General features: G+C 44.0%; 6 non-coding genes across 6 annotated transcripts; 3 read left to right on the forward strand and 3 right to left on the reverse strand.

Moving 5' to 3' along the window:
* Window positions 1-1698: 1698 nt before the first annotated feature.
* Window positions 1699-1780, reverse strand: trnas-cga (transfer RNA serine (anticodon CGA)). The gene has a single exon. It is a non-coding gene; the product is annotated as a tRNA-Ser (tRNA).
* A 2251-nt stretch (window positions 1781-4031) lies between these two features.
* Window positions 4032-4103, forward strand: trnag-ucc (transfer RNA glycine (anticodon UCC)). Its single transcript has one exon. It is a non-coding gene; the product is annotated as a tRNA-Gly (tRNA).
* Window positions 4104-4933: 830 nt separating this feature from the next.
* trnai-aau (transfer RNA isoleucine (anticodon AAU)) lies at window positions 4934-5007 on the forward strand. The gene has a single exon. It is a non-coding gene; the product is annotated as a tRNA-Ile (tRNA).
* Window positions 5008-12260: 7253 nt separating this feature from the next.
* On the reverse strand, window positions 12261-12402 carry LOC138227115 (U4 spliceosomal RNA). The gene has a single exon (XR_011184837.1). It is a non-coding gene; the product is annotated as a U4 spliceosomal RNA (small nuclear RNA).
* Window positions 12403-13694: 1292 nt separating this feature from the next.
* On the forward strand, window positions 13695-13813 carry LOC138227102 (5S ribosomal RNA). Its single transcript, XR_011184829.1, has one exon. It is a non-coding gene; the product is annotated as a 5S ribosomal RNA (ribosomal RNA).
* A 635-nt stretch (window positions 13814-14448) lies between these two features.
* Window positions 14449-14612, reverse strand: LOC138227107 (U1 spliceosomal RNA). The gene has a single exon (XR_011184832.1). It is a non-coding gene; the product is annotated as a U1 spliceosomal RNA (small nuclear RNA).
* Between the last annotated feature and the right edge of the window lie 294 nt (window positions 14613-14906).

Consider the following 14906-nt stretch of genomic DNA (forward strand, 5'->3'; position numbering starts at 1 on the left):
TGCTTGCCTTTCATGTGGTCTGTGTACAAGTCACTGTGGCGTATGCGGTCCTACACAGCCTTGCTATAGACGTGACGAGCCTCCGCTATGTTGCAATGGAGAACAGGTTCAGTATGGAGCTGCCGAGAAAATTCAGCTGGAAAGCTCGTTGCAGAAAAGCATCGTTATCTGCGTCCAGCTGCAAAGCGTCACTCGTGGGTGCTGAAGAATCGATTTCCAAGGCAGTGGGTCTAGGCGATTTAGAGTGTTAAAGGTCCCAGCGAAAACAAAACAGCGCTGGTCCTTTTTCATGCACGCACGAGAGCACCGTAGTCGGCAGAATTTGAACCTGCGCAGGGAGACCCAAACAGATTTCAAATTTGTTGCCTTAACCACTCGGCCACGATTACAGTAAATACGCCAGCTGTTGGCTTCTTGCTACAATCGAACAGGGAGTGCGAGGCGGCGGCGGCGGCAACTTTTTTCAAGTTCGCTCTCCGTTTAAGAAACCTTTTACGCCATACGTGTAAGCAGACACACACCTCAGAGTACTTAAGGGTGGCTTCAAGTTGGAATGATAAAGTCTCCCCGTTCGGACATGAAAATAGAACTTTCTTAGACAGAAATAAATCAACAACGGAGACATGTGGACGACGATTTCAGTCACTGCACTTTGAATAGCATTTTTACTCGAGTTACAGGAGATGCACGAATGGCCCTTGACCTACGCTCTTACGAATGCCTTGGAACATTCAAAGAGAACAGCCCTCAAGTCCTGCGGTTTATTATAATGCTGTTGCGTGTCGAGGCAGTATTTGACTCCGTCCTACCGTTGAGACACGGGGCGTACTGTAAATGAACTGCACCTGACAGCTTTAGAAAAACACCTGGGCTCAGTACGGTGCTGAGAGCTCAGCGTTGCTGTTGTTCTAATTAGCACGCACTGCATCGGCTATGACCCGAACTTTTCAATTATTCCGATCAGTAAGTCAACACGTACTCCACATGAAAGGTAGAAATATTCTCTTGTCTGTCTCTTGTTTTTATAGAACTGAATGTCCCTGACAATGTACTGTTAGTTTTAATTGAAGAACGGCATCTGTGTTCAAATATACCAGACAAGTTTACGTAACTGCTCATGCAACACTCAGTTGTAATTAGTCAAGAAATAAAGTCGAACAACAGCTGCGAGTTTGATTCTGAACGTATGAGATTGCAGCGCCTTTTACTTCCATTGACAAATGATAGAGATTCGAAGAGAGATCCTTCAGACCAGCAAGCAAACCCACGGCTATTTCGGTTTTCTATCTAGGCAACGTTGGTGTCTGCAATAGCATACATGAAAGCGTGATGCAATTTCTGTGGCTACATTTGTTGCACGTCATGCACAGTAAGAGTGTTTCTAACACCAAATACAAAGTCAACAATTAGGGATCACGCCTTCTCCTCAGTTAACCCACTGAAACCCTTGCTGTTAACAGTTCTTTACTGCGTGCTTTACGAGCACCTACATATTGTGTCGATTCTTTCAGCTTTATTCATTAGGTTTTCAAAGGCATAAGTAGAGCACCAGAGGTGCGAACACAAAGTGTGTGGTTACCTGAAGAATTGATTTCCATGGCAGCGGGGACAAGCGATTTAGCGTTTTTATAGCACGAGGAAAGGAGAAGCGGCACTACACCTTTTCAGCGCAGGCACAAAGCGACGTGCGGCAGACGCCGTAGTCGGCAGGATTCGAACCTGCGCGGGGAGTCCCCAATGGATTTCGAATCCATCGCCTTAACCACTCGGCCACGACTACAGCGAGCTCGCCGCTGCCGCATTCCTCCTATAATCTAACACGGAGTGCGAGGTGGCTGCGGAAACGTTTTCAAAGTCGCTCTCCGTTAAAAAAAAAAATACCTTTCACAAAATACGTGCCGGCAGACAGACACGCCTCAGAGGGTTTAAGGCTGGCTTCACGTTCAAATGATAAAGTCTCCCCGTCCGGATGTCAAAATGCAACTTTGGCAGACAGAAAAAACATCAACAAACCACAAATGCACCACACTGCACTTTCAAAAGCATTTACATTCGTGTTAGACGCAGGAATTGCCTTTGATTTGCGCGCTTACGAACGCCATGGAAAACGAAACAAAACTAAAGCCCTCAGCTCTTGCACTTGATTATAATGCCGTTACGTGTCGAAGCAGTAATTTACGTCATCCCACCACTGCAACACGGGGAATAGAGGGAAATGAGCACAAGGTGAGATATTTTTAATCTGTAAGGCTTCTGTAGTTTCTTTTTGAAATCATTGTTACAACATATTATGTAAAAGCATGTTGAAAAGAATCTACCTGCATTCCAGCGGCCCTGAGCAAGAGGAAAAAAATGATGTCTTCTGTGCCAGGTGCCTGCAAGGGGAGAAAGCTAGAATCCTACCCAGGCTCCTGGAGCTCTGTCCTGGCTAAAGGAGGGTGAATCCATCCCCTTCAAAGCTCCATGAAAAAATGATCATTTAAAATTTGAAAAAAAAAACATCATATAACAACAGTTTTCATTCATAGGAGTGAAAAACAACCATTTTTGAAGACATATTAGTTTCTAAAACACTACAATAAAGTTGAAAACATCCGTTTTATATTACATTAATTTTTGTGAAATTAGTCATTTATTGCACTATTTTTAATAAAATCTCTAATTAAAAGTGATTAAAATTAAGTTTGGAACAACAAGGAACACAAAAAAAAAGATTTTAAGGAAAAAAATATTGTCTTTTGTGCCAGGTGCCTGCAAGGGGAGAAAGCTAGAATCCTACCCAGGCTCCTGGAGCTCTGTCCTAGCTAAAGGAGGGTGAATCCATCCCATTCAAAGCTCCATGAAAAAATGATATTTTTAAATTTGAAAAAAAAAACCATTATAGAACAACATCTCTGTGTCCACAGAGTGCAAAAATCCAACTTTGAAGAAAATCCATTGACTGATCCCCGAATCCTGAAGTTTCTTCGCATGATATCGGGCTTGCAACCACTTTCTGGAAAATGATGAAAAATGCCAAAAATGAAAAAAAAAGTTATCAATTCTAGAGCCTAAGAGGGAAATAAGAGAAATGTATATCTCCAAATAATTTTATGTGCTTCAGAAGAGCCCAGGAAAGTTTTTTGCATACATGAAACCACGCCCGTTTGCACGTAAGCAGACATGGTTGCACACACGACTGCATGAAAGCACGCGTGCATGCAAAATCATCCTGTTAAGCATTTGAAAAGCCGCACCACGGCGCACTTGAAATAGCTCTTACATTAGTGGTCGACACAGGAATCGCCTTTTTATTTACGCTCTTACCAACGCGATGGAAAGCAAAACAAAGCAAAGCAGAGCAAAACAAAACGAACAAACGCAAAACCCTCACGTCCCGCACTTGCATATAACGCCGTTACGTGCCCAAGCGGTATTGTACGTCATCCTAGCACTGCACCCCGGGGCGTACGGTATATGGGAATGAGCACACGCCACGAATCGTCTGAAATCACTCCCTACAGCTGTAAGGCGCCTTGAAGCGTGCACCCCCAACATTCTTCTTTGCGCATCTGTGAAAGGTAAACTCTTGAGCAAACTCTGAACCAGCTCTAAGGAAACTAATCCGATTAGACGTTACTTTGACTCATCCTTTAACAGTTTTCAGTCTCTGTCTTTAAACACCTTGCTCAGTCACATTCAAGCCACAAGTACTCTTCTCGGATGTTGCACAAACAAATCCTAATGTCTTGAAAGCATTGCAGCATGTTTGTGTCCCACTTCCCGTGGCTGCAGGACGACTGACACGAACGGACAAACACAATCTGTGGCGTTTAGCGTGACATAGTCTTGCAGGCATCGTGCTGTCTTACTGCAATACTATACCACTTGAGGAAACAGTCCATCTGGCCATGAAACTCATTTGAATGTCTAGCTACAGCAACTAACAATAACATGATTTATTCAGGATGTGTGGAATCAGCACGTCCCGGAGACAGCTTCTGAAATCGTGAGCATTCTCTGGTGGTGTCCTGGAGGGCTCCCCCGGGCATGTGTTGGTGGTATAGTGGTGAGCATAGCTACCTTCCAAGCAGTTGACCCGGGTTCGATTCCCGGCCAACGCAGTGGCAAGTGTTTTCAAATGCTGTCACGAGCCTTGGATTGTGACTAGCAAAGCGAAGCCTTTTGAAAGAGCTAAAGCACTGCAAAACGGAATTGAAGGAGAATCTTACAGGGGATTCTGAGCGGTGTCTAAATAAATAAATTCACAGCGTCCGCGGATGGCATTTTGCAGCTGGAAGTAGATGTCGACGCTTTTTGCACACAGCACCAAAAAAGCGTCTTTTTTGAAGGTACAGGCATTGAGCATTGGTGGTTCATTGTTAGAACTCTCACCTGCCACGCAGGAGGCTTGGTTTCGATTCCTGGCCAATGCAGTGGCTTTTGCAGCGAACGGCTCCATCACTTGCATCCCAACTTTTGCAACTCGCAACTGAAAACCCACTGAAGCTAAGCAGGTGTGAGCCAGGTCAGTACCTGGATGAGGGTGAGCTACAGGGAAAAACAAAGCTTCCAGCTGAAAGTGGTGTTAATGGGGCCAGCGGGGAGGCGCTCACCCTGAGGTCTGTGCGGGTCCCAATCTCCCAATATAGTGACGGAGAAGCTGTGTTGTAAAAGGGCGCTGTCTTTTGGATGAGATGTAAAACTGAGGTCATAGTGCTCTGTGGTCATTAAAAATGACCACCAAAACCTTTGACAAAAGCTCTTGGTAATTGATGGTCTTCAATAATGTTTCTCCTTTAGGTACATTTAAAATCAGCTGAATAATGCTGTGAAACCATGAAACTGCATGAGAAAGCCCGTACACTGAATTACACGGCTTTCTATTCAAAGGAGGACAAAAGAAATTCCCTGAGTTTGATTTTTTGCAGCACAGAGAGGGGCACTGTCACGAGGCCGGTTAGCTCAGTTGGTTAGAGTGTGGTGCTAATAACGCCAAGGTCACGGGTTCGAGCCCCGTACGGGCCATGTCCTTTTCTCCTCTCTTACCAAAGCTGTTAGGTTCCTTTCCGTGGTGAGATGGGTTGTCCTGCAACGCTGCCACACAGTGCCGACAGACAAGAGTGTTGCGGGAGAAGAGAAAAGTGTTTGAAGATTTAAGAGTGTCTTAGGTGGAGCCAAAATCAAGTGTCACAAATGCAAGTGGGAAGATTTCCAATGTTTAATATGGTCAAAATAAGCGGAAGTTACCAGCTGGTCCGGCACAGTCTGCCATGCTTTTGTCATATACTGTAAAGTGGTGTCGAACTGGAGCCTCACCATTTGCATATGTGAGGCTCCAGTTATACATCGATTGTCACATTAAATGACAAAAATGAAGAGAGGTAAAGCAGCTGGAGAGGTTTTCTTACAACTTTTGAGCTGACACAGTTTTGGAAAATGTTTCCTTCACGCTGCACTGTACAATATAGGCAGCCAAGAGTCTCCAAAACAAAACAGAATTGACAGATAGGAGAAAATTCCCACTCGTCCTGAAGTTCCCAAAATCCAGCACTGAGCGTAAACAAAGTGTCTAAGTAGCGTGGGAATGTTAAACCTAACCCTAGCTGGAGTTTGAGCAATCCAGCACTGAGAGTAAAAAGATGAGTCAAAGTAACGTCTAATCAGATTAGTTTCCTTAGAGCTGGTTCAGAGTTTGCTCAAGAGTTTACCTTTCACAGATGCGCAAAGAAGAATGTTGGGGGTGCACGCTTCAAGGCGCCTTACAGCTGTAGGGAGTGATTCGAGACGATTCGTGGCGTGTGCTCGTTCCCATATACCGTACGCCCCGGGGTGCAGTGCTAGGATGACGTACAATACCGCTTGGGCACGTAACGGCGTTATATGCAAGTGCGGGACGTGAGGGTTTTCGTTTGTTCGTTTTGTTTTGCTCTGCTTTGCTTTGTTTTGCTTTCCATCGCGTTGGTAAGAGCGTAAATAAAAAGGCGATTCCTGCGTCTACCACTAATGTAAGAGCTATTTCAAGTGCGGCGTGGTGCGGCTTTTCAAATGCTCAACAGGATGACTTCGCATGCACGTGTGCTTTCATGCAGTCGTGTGTGCAACCATGTCTGCTTATGTGCAAACGGGCGTGGTTTCATGTATGCAAAAAACTTTCCTGGGCTCTTCTGAAGCACATAAAATTATTTGGAGATATACATTTGTCTTGTTTTCCTCTTAGGCTCTAGAATTGATAACTTTTTTTTAGGATTCTAGCTTTCTCCCCTTGCAGGCATCGGGCACAGAGGACCTCATGGTTTTCCTAAAAATCTTTTTTTTTTGTGTTCCTTGTTGTTCCAAACTTAATTTTAATCACTTTTAATTAGATATTTTATTAAAAATAGTGCAAAAAATGACTAATTTCACTAAAAATAATGTAATATAAAACTGATGTTTTTAACTTTATTGTAGTGTTTTAGAAACTACTATGTCTTCAAAAATGGTTATTTTTCACTCCTAGGAATGAAAGCTGTTGTTATATGATGTTTATTTTCAAATTTTGAAAAAATCAAAGGATTCTAGCTTTCTCCCCTTGCAGGCATTGGACACAGAGAACCTCATGGTTTTCCTAAAAATCATTTGTTATGTTCCCTGGTGTTCCAAACTTAGTTTTAATCAATTTTAATTTGTTATTATGTTAAAAACAGGGTAATAAGTTTCTAATTGGACTATAAATAATGTCATATTGTCTGCTATAAAACTGATGTTTTCATCTCCATTGTAGAGATTCTAGAATCAACTAATAGAGAATTAAAATAAAAAACGGCATAAGAAGACATTACCAACAACGACCACAAGATGGAGATGTTGTATAGACATTACCAATAACGACCACAAGATGGAGATATTGTCCAAAGAGGCAAGAAGGGCAAAGCCGCGATAAGGAGATTGCTGTCAGAATGCACATCCGGATCCCAAACAGAATCTCTAGTAAAATATGATCATTTGTGAAACAGGCAAATGAGTGTCAGCTACAATATGATTGCTACATATCTGCATTTGTTGGTTTTTAAGGAGTAAGAGTGCAGGCGGTTTAAACCTGCGATCCAGTGTGTTGAAGTATTTCACAACACTACCCCTAGCACATCAGGAAATAAATCCTCATAATGATTATTGCCCTGGGCATGTACCAAAAAATCAGTGAGCATATACATATATCGCTGTGTTGAAGCTAGAGACACAGAATAAGTGCAAACACATCCTAAATACAGTGTTCCTGCACCTTGACCTCATCCAGAATGTATCGTTTTTTGAAAGCGATTGCTGTCAGAATGCACAACTGAATCCCAAACAGAATCTCTAGTCAAATATGATCATTTGTGAAACAGGCAAATGAGTCTCTCAGGTGCCCATTGCTCATTTTCCGACACATTTATGCAATACTTTCACCATGCATTGAGCAATAGGGATTAAAGACACCACAGGTAAAGTTTTCGCGTTGAGCAATAGGGATTAAAGATACCAGAGGTAAGGTTTAAAAGTGATTCTGAGGTGTAACACATCAGCTAGGCATCGGAAATGCGGGGTTTGATAGCCCTTCATGGAACACCGTACCCTAAAGGTACCAGAAGTCCACTAGTATAAGCATTAAGTCACTGTCAGCCCTGTTGCAATGTGATTGCTACATATCTTCATTTCTTTGGTTTTTAAGGAGTAAGAGTGCAGGGGGTCTAAATCTGCGATCCAGTGTGTTGAAGTATTTCACAACACTACCTGTAGCCCGTCTGGAAATAAATCCTCATTCTGATTATTGACCTGGGCATGTACCAGTAAATCACTGAGTATATATATATATCACTGTGTTGAAGCTAGAGACCTGTATGTAATAATATGATGCTAAAATGTTATTTTCACATGTAAGAAAACCGGCTCAGGGACGCCAAATATGTAATGTTGCCATAGCAAAATTAAATGTAGTGGCTCTCTGAAGGCACCAGTTCTGTAGGGTTTGGGCATTTACTGAGACAATTATTAATTGTAGCAGTAAATCACAAAGTTGATTCTTTTGATGGCTTTAGAATCCAACCATGTGACATAACTCAAACAACGCGCACACACAGGTACTAATACACGAGGATACATTTATTAATACATAAAATATGCATGTAAACCTAACAGATCTTATCGAGAGGGTTATCAGAATACAAAAGATATATATTCAGTCAGTTACGAAGTGTTACACATATCAAGAGGACATACGTTCAGTATATCATTCATTAAGACCGTTTCGTTAATGAACTTGGTTATAACTTCTACATTAGATACTCAAACAAGTACATAACTCTTAGGAATTAAATTGATATCAACTGGTTGGGATAACAATTGAATTCTCGAGCTGTAATGCATTGAAGTTGAATACTCATCCAATCTTTGGGGATTCAGATCTTCCTGCGGGCACAAAGAAACAGTTGCAGGCTGTTGCTGTCCAATCCGCGCTCTCTGGCTCCGTGCCAGGCTGTGCTGTGCGGCTTGCGACGCTGCGCTGCTGATGCTCACTGTGGGCTTTAACTAGCAAAGTTTGTGCACAGGAGAAAAGATGACTGTGGGTCCCAGCAAGTCAGGAAGAGGACCGGTTCGTTTCTGATGAAGAGCTAGTTCTGAATAGTGATTCAGCTGTCCACAGTTCCGACCTGTTCACGAGGCCTGCTGCTGGTGCTAACCTCGGGTGGATCCTCTGGTTATTCTCTGGCAACCTCCGCTCTAGACTCTTAGAACAAAGGAAAGTTCTGGCACTCGGACACACTGGCCGTTCCGTGGTTGTCCGGGCTGAGTCTCAGGATGGTCAGGAGGCGCGCTGCGAGAATGTCCTGCCCTTGGGAGCCTTCTGCTCCTGGGCCGCCCTGCCCTGGAATTCTCCTTTGAATTCCCTTTAGAATTGTCCACAGAATCCTCTGAATCCTCCCTTCTGAATCTTACTGAATCTCACAGGCTCTCTGTGTTGCCTGTTTTTACCTGGAGGAACTTCAGCTCATTGATTGGCTGAAAGTTCCATGGGCATCAGAGTCCCACGTGGGTTACTCGGCCCTACCAGTCCCTGATTGATTGATCAAGGTGAGATATGAGTCACTTAGTCCTGACACTTAGTAATGCAGTCCAGATGTCCAACTGGCACTCCCTAGACAGATAGGCGCCAATGGATGACCATTGATCATGATAGCCAGGCTTAGCTAAGTGCATCCCCCTTTGGGAGCTGTCCTAGGACCTTAAATCACCCTGCATGAATAGTCTCTCTGTGGCTGCACCACAGAGATGAACAGAGAAATGGGGCCTCATTTGGGAAGGCTCAGAACACTTAATTCTGCCTTATTAATAAGCCTCGCCGCTACACACATATATTAATATAATAAATGATTGCTTATGCTTTATAAACAAATCTAATTAAAATAAAAGCTTAAGTTTTGTATTTATCTTGTACCATAGAACATGATTTTCTTTGTATTTCAATCCCACAAAGTGTCCAAATGACGCACTACATGATATAAGGAAGATTATCACATGCATATCGGTATTATCTTTCTTACGAAAATGCATTCCTTTCATTACCTTTTACTTTTTAAAATGAACTCAAATTGTGTATAATGTAATAATTTAAGTAGAATAGATTCTAATAATATAATGATCCAGTGTGTTGCACTACTTCACTGCTTCACTGCTCTATGCCGTCTGGAAATAAATCCTCAGACTGCTTACTGCCCTGGGCATGTACCAATGAATTACAGGAGCACATCTATTTCTCACTGCGTTGAAGCAGGAGACACACAGTCTCTGCAAACACATCCTAAATACAGTGTTCCAGCACCTTTGACCTCATCCAGAACGTATCATTTCTTGAAAGGGATTGCTGTCCGAATGCACATCTGAATCCCAAACAGAATCTCTAGTAAAATACGATCATTTGTGAAACAGGCAAATGACTGTCTCAGGGGCCCATTCCTCATTGTCAGACATATGTATGCAATGCTTTCACCGTGCATTGAGCAATAGGGATTAAAAACACAGCAGGTAAGGTTAGATGTCATGTTCTATGATCATTTCTTTCAGCATTAGGGACTAAATATACTAAACGTATCATACTAAAATGTTATTTTCACATATATTAATGTAATAAATGATTGCTTATGCTTTATAAATAAATCTAATTAAAATAAAAGCTTAAGTTTTGTATTTATCTTGTCCCATAGAACATGATTTTCTTTGTATTTCAAGCCCACAAAGTGTCCTTTGATCTCTATTCTGTGGTAATCCACGATGACCCCGTTCTTCAGGTGATTCATCATGTCCTCCCTCGCCTGTTGAGAGGCCACCTGATCTCTTCTGCCGTGGCGTGCTTCATACACGCCCTCTTGAAGTGAGCAGGAAGCTGATCAAAAGTATTCAGGCACATCTTGCACACCAGGGGAATCCTCGCGGGTTTCCTTTAAAAATAAATAATACCATCTGTGTATAGAAACAAGCTAAGACTGATTTCTTAAATTATCCTTAAAATTCTCTCTCATAGTTTGAGCATAATGATTTTATTGCATTTATATAAGAATTGCTCATTGCTCCTAAATAAATAATGGCCTCAGTCACAGACTTTCCAATAGAAGCCATTGTGGAGTTCAGCAACTGCAGGTCCTAGAAGTGGGGAAGGAATTTTAAAAGAGAAATTGAATTACAATACAGAAGGAATGGCTGAGGGTTCACTGAAATGTATAAATATACAAATTCCAAAGACTGAGTCCATATAGAAACAACTACTTTTCATTTTCAGTATAAGAAAAAAAAAACATTATCTTCCAAAGCATCATAAAATTGTCCCTTCTTCCAGACTCTACTTCTCTCTTGTAGTAGTATAGCAGACCTTTCCAGGTGAGCAGATCACAGAGTCTGAAATGAGCTTCCTCCATCAAGCAAAGTACCTGAACATGACTCTGTCTTCATAAAAGCGCCCCTGTAATAAAGAAATTAAATCCGAAATCAAGAGGGCAGTTGCCTACTGAAATACAAGAAGTCATCAATTTTAACCTAGCAACACATTAAAGGCTGCATCTATACAAATACGATTCTAGAAATGCTCACCAGATTACGTTTTAAGAAGGAACTGCGCCTCAGGTTCCGCCGAGATCTTAACTCGGATGGCAGGATTCAGAGTCCGGAGTGCGGACTGATGGCGCACGGAGGGTCCATATACTGTGGATCCCTCAGTGATCTTCCGCGTATTCAAACCGCCAGCGTGTGACTCCCCTGTCCCCGTGACCTCATTGCTCTGCTCTCTCCTCTGTGCAGCTGAGCCCGACTCACGGTAAAATGGAAAAAAATATGCCCTCGACGTGAGATTTATTCTGGAGCGAGCCAGTGTTGCGCATAGCTGCCTTCAAAGCAGTTAACCCAGGTTCGATTCCCGGCCAACGCAGTTGCGAATGTTTTCAAATGCTGTCATGAGCCTTGGATTGTGACTAGCAAAGCGAAGCCTTTTGAAAGAGCTAAAGCACTGCAAAACGGAATTGAAGGAGAATCTTACAGGGGATTCTGAGCAGCGTCTGCATACATGCAGTCAGATAAAGGTGCTGAAAGCTTGAGCTACTCTCAATGTCATGCTGCCCTTCCCCGGAGTAAATCTGTTACATTGAAAGAATGCTTCTGGCAGGTTCAAAAAGGGACCCTTGTTAATTGGAGAAATCAATGATTTCGAATGAATTCTGTATGCGTTAAAAGACAGCTATACACAGAAAACATGCAGGACACTGCTCATGATGTTTCCCGAGCCGAAACACAGTGCGTTTTTCCAAGCCATTTGACAAAGCCCACCCACTGAAAACTGCAGCAGATCGTGTAAAGACGTTCAACTTTGTAACTACTGCACGCACAGGAAGCAGAATAAATTCCTCTTTTCAAACTGTCAAAGGTTTGCTTTGCGAACGCTGCAGGACATCGCACAATCTCTTTTGAATGGGGACAAACGATTTCTTATGGGGCGCAGTAAGTACAGACGTTTAAAATGCTCCACTCATGCCGACGATGCAGCATGAAGAAGTGCAACCTAACGTTTGACAGACAAAAGCCAGGCGCCGCTATGAGCAATATGAAATCATACTGACAGCACACGGCGTTTCGCGCTGACACAAAAGTAATCTCGACAGACGCTGTTCTCTGCATAAAGCTGAAAGAGCTAAAGAGCGTTCCTGTTGACACGTAACAAGCTCGTTTCTTTCTACCATGATATCACCGTGACCAAATCTGTCTTTAAACACCTTGCTCAGTCTCTGACAAGACTGTCAAAAATTGCTTTCGCCGATTCTATTGCAAACCGGCGGAAGCGGGGTATTGGGAAAAGTTTTCAACTAGCAATAATCGCGCCTCGGCTAAACCTCACAGGCTACAATACTGCCACTGCGCAAAGCTGACGGTTGCCAGGCAACCGCGGGGATCCTATGGAAATCGTTATCGATCGTCTCATGGCATGTCGTTGCTATAACGCTTCATATTTGTCGTCTTCTTCTTCTTCTAGCTTGAGGTTTTGAAGAATTTCATGACAGACAAGGGCTCCGTTGGGAACAAAGGGCGTTGTGAGAAAACCGTTGCTTATTTTCAGCAGCAGAAATACAACCCTTTAAATACAAGATGACAGAACAATGACGAAGGGCATGCCGGGAGGAACTCATGCACTACAGAGGAAAGGGGGCGGGCACGTACAGTTCACATTCAAGCCACAAGTACTCTTCTTGGATGTTGCACAAACAAATCCTAACGTCTTGAAAGCATTGCAGCATGTTTGTGTCCCATTTCCCGTGGCTGCGGGACGACTGACACGAACGGACAAACACAATCTGTGGCGTTCAGCGTGACATAGTCTTGCAGGCATCGTGCTGTCTCACTGCAATATTATACCGCTGGAGGAAACAGTCCATCTGGCCATGAAACTCATTTGAACGTCTAGCTACAGCAACTAACAATATCATGATTTATTCAGGATGTGTGGAATCAGCACGTCCCGGAGACAGCTTCCGAAATCGTGAGCATTCTCTGGTGGTAGGGGCGTTCAAGATGGCGCTCAGGTGGGAGGTAAAGTTTAGTGGTTGGGGAGTTTTTTTGAGTTTTTCATGACCTGAATGTTAATTTTTGCTTTTTTTGACTACAGAAAAATAAGGACTTAACACTAGTTGTTTAAACTTCAGTTTTAATTGAAAGAAAAAAAAACGATTTTTTTTTAGGTTTAAAAAGTCCGATATGAGTAACACTGGGAAAAGAAAAGAGAGTGCTGGGTCTTCGAAGGAGAACTCTAAGATACCTCAATCGTATATGTATAGCACTACAAAAAAATCGATGGCAACTAAAGGGAAAAGTGAAGCAGCTGCAGGGGCAGCAACAGGGCGGAGGCGCCGCGCGCCCGGCCGACGTGTTGGACCGGTGCGCTTTACGTGCTGAAATAAACACGCGACAGCCCCGAAATGTTTCCAGAGTGCTGTGCACTGAAGACTTGGCTGGTGCTCCTCTGTGCAGATTGTTGGTGCTCCTCCAGTGCGGGACGAGCCAACACAAGGGAGCGCATTCGCCAACATCCAGGCACGCAATGCGATTTGGAAAGCAGCTCCTTTCCAAAGAGTTGCACACGAACGATCCTTCAGTCCCGCTCGGGGGGCACGGAACCCCCGCCACACACAGCTTCAAGTAGCGAGTCAGGCGCTGGGGCTTTCGCTTACGGCCACACCACCCTGAACACGCCCAATCTCGTCTGATCTCGGAAGCTAAGCAGCGTCGGGCCTGGTTAGTACTTGGATGGGAGACTGCCTGGGAATACCAGGTGCTGTAAGCTTTTGCTCTCCCGGCCAGCAGGGGTCGCCGTTGGTGCCGTAGGCTTTGGGAGGAAAACCTGCAGGATGGAAAGGTGATCTATAGCCTCATCTCTAGAGATGTTTTGTTGCTGTGGCATGTGTGTGACCCATATTCAAAAAAAAAACCCGTCTGTAAAACGAATATCGAAGCTGCCTCTAAATCTGCAAATGAAGATGAGTCGATAAACCACTCGTTTTTCGTATAACTAGACATATATTCATTTGTTACCGATTTCATTCATTGAGCACGGATACAATAGAGGTACAGCCATTCACTGTTTGACATGTCTGCACTGGTACAGAACCGAGCAATCAGAAAACGGGTGAAACTGTCTTTAGACTCAGCATACAGTACCGAGGCCCCCCATGACCAAATAAAGGCTAACCTCGATAATCAGCCTAAAGAACGCAAACTACAGCAAAACGACTGACTTTGAAAAGGGAATGAACGTCCGGAAGGAGTAGTGGAACTAGCTTGAGATGCTTCTCCGGACCCCTAACTAAAAGCCAGCGAGAACCAGCAGCGGCGTCCACTCCTGTCGAACCGGGATCCTTCCGCAGCCACGCAGCTCGTGGTGTCTTAACCCTCCCGTATCTGATTTTGGACCAAGCACATCAGGGGAGAGCGCGAACGCAGTCCCCCACTACCAGAAATTATGCAGTTGAGATTCCCACATTTGGGGAATTCGCAGGGGTCAGCACAGCCGGAGTGCAATGGCCGAGCCTCGCCCTGGGTGAACCTCCTTCTTGATCAAGGTATCTCCCCTGCCAGGTAAGTATGAGTTAAACAGGCCCCTGCAAGCGGCCCGCACCCACAGCACAAATCGCGCAGCCTAGGCCACCTCCTCGCCCCGCACGCCACCGCCTCCTGCTGGGCCCACTCTTTCACACACTCACACGCCACACTAACACTCAAAAGTGTGGGCAAAACGAGAAAACGAGCGCGCCGTTTCCTACACATCTGCAGTCGCCGTTGCGCATTCGCAGCATGTCCCGGGATGCAATTCGGCCTCATTTGCATAACTCCAGACCGGCAGATCGCCACGCAAGCTCGCGACGTGCGCCTGCCACACA

The sequence above is a fragment of the Lepisosteus oculatus genome, unplaced genomic scaffold, assembly GCF_040954835.1.
Source record: "Lepisosteus oculatus isolate fLepOcu1 unplaced genomic scaffold, fLepOcu1.hap2 HAP2_SCAFFOLD_239, whole genome shotgun sequence".
NCBI classification, from domain to species: domain Eukaryota; kingdom Metazoa; phylum Chordata; class Actinopteri; order Semionotiformes; family Lepisosteidae; genus Lepisosteus; species Lepisosteus oculatus.